This window comes from Gossypium raimondii, chromosome 9 (genome assembly GCF_025698545.1).
Source record: "Gossypium raimondii isolate GPD5lz chromosome 9, ASM2569854v1, whole genome shotgun sequence".
Lineage (NCBI taxonomy): Eukaryota > Viridiplantae > Streptophyta > Magnoliopsida > Malvales > Malvaceae > Gossypium > Gossypium raimondii.
The window spans coordinates 40,912,706-40,918,963 of NC_068573.1; positions in this window are offsets into that span (position 1 = coordinate 40,912,706).

Here is a 6,258-nt window from a genome sequence, read left to right on the forward strand (position 1 = left end):
CCAATCGCCTATTCAAATTTACCCTTAGTAATTTGTTCATTTATGTATTACATTTTTAAGGTATTGTTTCTTAATATTCTATTTTTCTGTCTTAATTATGATTTTCACCAAAATTAGTAAGTTTTTTTTTAAGTTATCAAAATTATTAAGTTAGTCTCTTTATTTGATCATTAGGCTAATTTAGCAATATTGTTAAACTTTGTCATTAAATAGTTTATCTATAATTTAACAGTTTTGTACTTCGAAAGTATCAACAGTTGCAATTTTTACGTAATAAATTAATAAATGTCAATATTTACAACAAATTAACACATTGGCAATCAACTAGATTGGTGTTTCGAACAAAAAATATTCAAGTCAATTTTGGTAAATGATCAAATTTTGACGAATTAGAGGAATTCATTTGTTAGTTTTGTAAAATATGACTAGATTTTGATGAATTAAAATATAAAATAAAGTAGGTTTAACTTTTCAAATGATTAAATTTAATGAATTAAAGTAGGATTAACCAGGATGAAATTCATAATTAGATATTTATGTTTCAATTATAATTACATTTCGTTTCAATAAACAAAATCCTCTCAACCTAATCTTAAATAAAATGTAGGATGATAAATTTAATCTTTAATATTGGTCCTAAATTTTTTAACACTTTAACCTCGATCTTCAAATTTTAATCAAGTTTGTTTTTTAGGAAAACCTAACTGATTTGTAAAGGTTTGCTTGAATAATATAAGAGTAATTAAATGAAAATGTAATTATTAGGGTAACAATTAGGGCAATTTATCAATAAAAGCTCTTTTTTTAAAAAAATTGCCGAAATGGGCCTATTTTTTAATTATTTACCGGAATGGTCCTTTTCCGGGAAATCACGTCCACGTCAGCATCTCGCGCTGACGTGGATGCGATTTCGGCCCGCGCGTGAACAATACCCAACAGTCAAAAAAATAAAATATCGGGCCCATTTCGATAAACTTTAAAAATATAGGGCTTTTTTGGTATTTTGAAAAAATAAATTTTGAATCTTTTTGTACTTGTATTTATTTTTTTAATCAATTAACTCTTCAATATTACATCAATAGCAACAAGTACAAAAAAGATTCAAAATTGTTACCAACAAAATTTGAAACTAAGGGAAAAGAGCAAGCATCTTAACCAACTAAGCTAAACTAATTAATTGACATATTATAGAAATACTGTTATTATCTTAATTATATTACTTACGTTCTAACAATTTATCGGACATATTCCACACACGTGTCAAATCAGAAAAAATAATACAACAATTCTGTAAAAAAAAATCCGGTGTTTACTTCAAATAAATAAGAAAAATAATGATTTGAATGTTTCAAAATTCAATTTTAAACCGAAAAAATCAAAATTTAGGGGCAAAAAGGATATTTTTCGACGAAAACTGCGGCAAACCGCCTTCGCCAGTTTGTCAGCGCGTAGATCTCGAAAAGTTATTCAAAATAAAAAAAAATCGTCTCAATCGGACAACCGAGCCAAAAGTTATGGCCTTTCAAAGTTTTTCAAGCTAAAAAACATAAACTGTTCATCCACGTCAGCAAATCACGTCCTCGTAGGCGCGATTTGTGTCCACGTAAACAAAGCGCGCTGACGTGGACGCGATGTTTTGACACGTCCCCTGACATCACGCTGACGTGGACGCGATTTCGGGGAAAATGACCCATTCCGGTAAATAATAAAATACCGGGCCCATTTCGGTAAATTTTAAAAAAATAGGGCTTTTTTTGGTGATTTGCCCTAACAATTATACTCTTTTGTAATTATAAAGAATTATAATTCTCTAGACATGTTTTGTTAACAAAGTGTAATTACATCCTAATTCTCTACGTCGTGTTTGGTATAGTCAAGTCTCTCTATAACAGTCACATTTGTCTATCATTATTCTCCCAGTTATAAAAAGATACATGCTTTTACAGAAAGATAATTGTTGTAAACTTACAATAAATTCATATCGTGAATTTCTATCAAATAAAAAGTGGGAATTATATTAAAAAAAGTGATAATCAAATCAACAAAAAGACATATAGTAGGTGCATTCATTATTATTTTTACGCATATTCTCTTTTACATTCTTTAACATGATTAATTATGAAGATTATCAATCTAAAAGTTCAATTAATCAAGATGAGTTATCAAATTAAATTAATTAATTTATCATGAGTTATTAAATTTAAGTAACCAATTTATAAATGTATGATGTTCCAAATCCATAGTAGAATATTTAATTAGGGAACTTAATAGTTTATTGAATTAATATATTTAATTCCGCTCATTGAAGATTATTTTCATTTAATAAAATATGCTTAATGATTTTTCACGTGAAATTTAAATATTTTATTAAAATAATATTTTAATTAATATCATTTTATTTAATAAATTATATTTAATTGGCTTGCTTATATGAAATAACTATAATTTTAGGCAATATTCGGTATAGAGAACTAATTTAATAAAAATGTACTTCATAATTATGGTTATTATTGTTATAAGTGAAAAGTTGTTATAGATAAAGTTTTTTACTTAAATATATTTAAAAAAATTAAATACCTAAATAGGTTGTGAGCTAAATTAATTATCGAAATGGTACGTTTTCTTTAATCGCGCCTATCTGACAGGTGCGAATCAATTTTTTATATTAAAAAATATTTTTTTATTTAAATAAAATATTAATTTTTTATTTTTATTAAAAATATTTAAATATATATATAGGTAAAAATACGGTCAACAGGTCAAAATACGGGTAAAAAATCTGCCCGCACAGTCCCCCCTCCTGCAGCATCTGCTGCTACAAGCCCCCACCCTGCTGCCCCCTCTGCCCGCACAGTACCCCTCCTGTAGCATCTGTTGCTACATGCATGCCCCCCATCCCCCGCTCCATCTGCTAGCAGTTGTTGCTGCATCATGCTACTGCTGTGTTTAGTCCCTTCAATGGGAAAAAGTTGCAAATGGGGGACCTTATAAGCATGGTCCCCCAAACCCCATCCACCAAAAGAGAGAAAGAAAAGAGAGAAAGGAGAAGAAAAAAAAAGAAGAAGAAGAAGAAAGAAAGAAAAAGGTAATTTATTATTTTAGTAAATAATTTTGTTTATAATTTAAATAGTTTAATTAAGATATTGTGATTTTTTGTTATTAATTATTAATTATAAATTATTTATGTTTAGTGTTTATAGTTTTGGATTAATATTTTGTATGGATGTAATTTTTTTGCTTTTTATAATTATTTTAAAATTAATTTGTTAGTAATTTAGGATTATGTTATAAATTTTGTGTTTGTAATTATTTTAAAATTAATTTATTAGTAATTTAGGATTAAGTTATAAATTGTTGTGTTTAGTTTAGTATTTGATGAGTTTAACATATAAGTTTATAAAAAATTAAAAATCATTTCATTTTAAAATGAATTTGGACAAATGATGTTTAAGCTCATTTAATTTTTTTAAGTTACTGTTAAGTATTGGTATGTTAATAGTTGCTGTTAACTCATTTAATTTTTTATATCAACTTGGATATCAATTTATCCAAGTTTAATCATAACTTGACTCTTTTCATAAATTTATATACTTTAAAATTATTTTATAAAAAAATGATTGTAGAAATATTGAAGAATATAAATCAATTATTAACATACAAATACTTAACAACTTAAAAAATTAAAAAATTGATAATAATAAATTAATAGTATGAATTAAAAGCGTTTCCCAAAACTCATAATTAAGATTATTATTTTGAGCAATGGGAGTAGAGTTTTGGTGTGTGAAAAATATGGGATATGGATATTTTATCTACAATAACAAGTACGATATGAATCTTTGAATTCCATTTAATGCACTTTTAGGGTTGACTATAAGTATGAATTAAGATATTGACAAATACTTTTATTAAAATTATTTAAAATTTTAATTAAAAAATTTAACACCCACAAATATCAATGTTCAAAGTTAAATGCATGTACATGAATTTATTTTATACATGAACATATTGTTGGCATAAGTACTTTAAGGGACATATTGTTGCTGAAATCTCCGTACAATTGCTCCATTGTCATCTGTTTAGCTATTCATGCCTTCCGGCATGATACTCAATTTTGAAATCGTGCCTGCATTTCGGCAATTAGTACCAAAAATTTAATGGTCGGCATGTCTTTCACCATTGGCATGATACACGTAAAGATAGTTTTGGAGTCAAGTTTTCGATGATCTTTTGTCATACGTGTTGAAGTGCATGTGTGAGGCCCAACAAATTTTCGTATCTCCCACATCTGCGACTTATGGATAAATGCAGCTCGTATCCGCCAATTGCAGCCTTCTGCCGACCTCTAACACTCTCCAATATATAATGTTGGTTTAGACACGACGACTTTGTAGTCTACTGATATATTCATGCTATACCGCTTAATGGCAAATACGCATTCTTCCTTACTTTCGAATCTCTGGTCCACGAACAACTCTTCAGGATCAGAATATACGGCCATCCGGTGAGCAGGTAGTATTTCAGGGTACTCCGGAAACTCGGTTGCCTGCGCCGCTGTAATACCCCCTACCCGTATTCGTCGCCAAAATAGGGTATGAGGTATTACCATATTTTATCAAATAAATTTTTCATATTACGAGTTAAATATTATTCATTTATCGAAACATGTCATGACGTCCCTTAGATGGGCCTCCGAAGCCCAAAACATACATCGGGACCAAACCGAGATTAAATCGAAACCATAAGAATTTTTTTGCAAAATCCCAAAGTTTTTTTTAACTCAATATAACCCCTTTATAAATATTTAATCTTCCCTGCAATTTTAAACCGAGACCAATCCAACACAACCAATCCATTTCAACATATTTTCAAGATAGATTTAACGTATTCATAAGATAACCTCATCACATACCAAAACCAAAATTTGTTAGCCATACCAATGTATAGGCTTGAGTTATTTTTGGTTAGTTTTGAATCATAAAATATAAATAGCCATGCGAAAATGGTTTAATTTCCATGTTTGTGATCAATTTGGTTTTAAAAAAACTTTTTGTTCATGATCATCTTGTTTAAATTGGGTTTTATGTGTTTTCGAATGTGTGCTTTGTTTAGTAATGCCTCGTAACTCTAATCCGGCGACGGACGTGGGTCGGGGTGTTACATTTTTATTGGTATCAGAGCTACGGTTTAGTCGATTCTAGGACTAACGTAGCATGTATGAGTCTAGCTATACATGCCATATTTTATACTGAGATAGTGTGATGACTTCTGACATCTAAAAAAATGTGTTTTCGTATAGTAATGGATCCCGATCGAGCCGTAGCTGATGATGTTGAGAGTATAGCGCTTGATCCCGCGCAAGGGACAGAGCCGGTTGATTCTCGACCGACCTCGAGTAACCAGGAGGGAGAGGCTAAACAAGCCTTTTACCAAATGATGAATGACTGGTTTACTCAATATGTCCGAACTAATCCGGTTGCACAACAACCTCCACCCCCGACTAATCCATCTTCGGTTCCTGTTATACCTCAAGTAAGTGATCCGATGAGATTAATTAAGCCTCCTATTGATAAAATTCGAAAACACGGGGCCGAAGAGTTCAGAGCTACTGATGATGATGATGCTGAGCGAGCTGAATTCTGGCTCGATAATACTATTTGAGTATTTGATGAGTTATCTTGCACCCCTGATGAGTGCTTGAAATGTGTCATATCTTTGCTCCGAGACACTGCATATCACTGGTGGAATACACTAGTATCGGTGGTTCTGAAAGAGCGAGTGACTGGGAATTTTTCGATGAATTAGTAAGAAATACATCAGTCAGAGATTCATTGATCAGAAACGCAAGGAATTTCTTGAATTGAAACAGGGTCAGATGACGGTGACAGAATATGAGCGGAAATTTGTGAGACTCAGTAGATATGCTCGAGAATGTGTTTCGACTGAAGCTATTATGTGTAAAAGATTTGAAGATGGGCTGAATGAAGATATTAAACTGTTAGTTGGCATACTTGAGATAAAAGAGTTCGTAGTACTTGTGGAACGAGCTTGTAAAGCTGAGGAGCTCGGGAAAGAGAAGAGAAAAGCTGATTATGAAGCTCAAGATTCCCGTTAAAGATCATTTAGTAAATCGTTCCAGTCGGCCTCAAGGAAATCTAGAGAGGATCATAGCCGATCTAAAGCTACTGCAGGGTTTCCTAAACATGATCGAGATCAACCCCCTGTTAGTTCACGAGCTACTTTAGTTGCTAGCGTTGG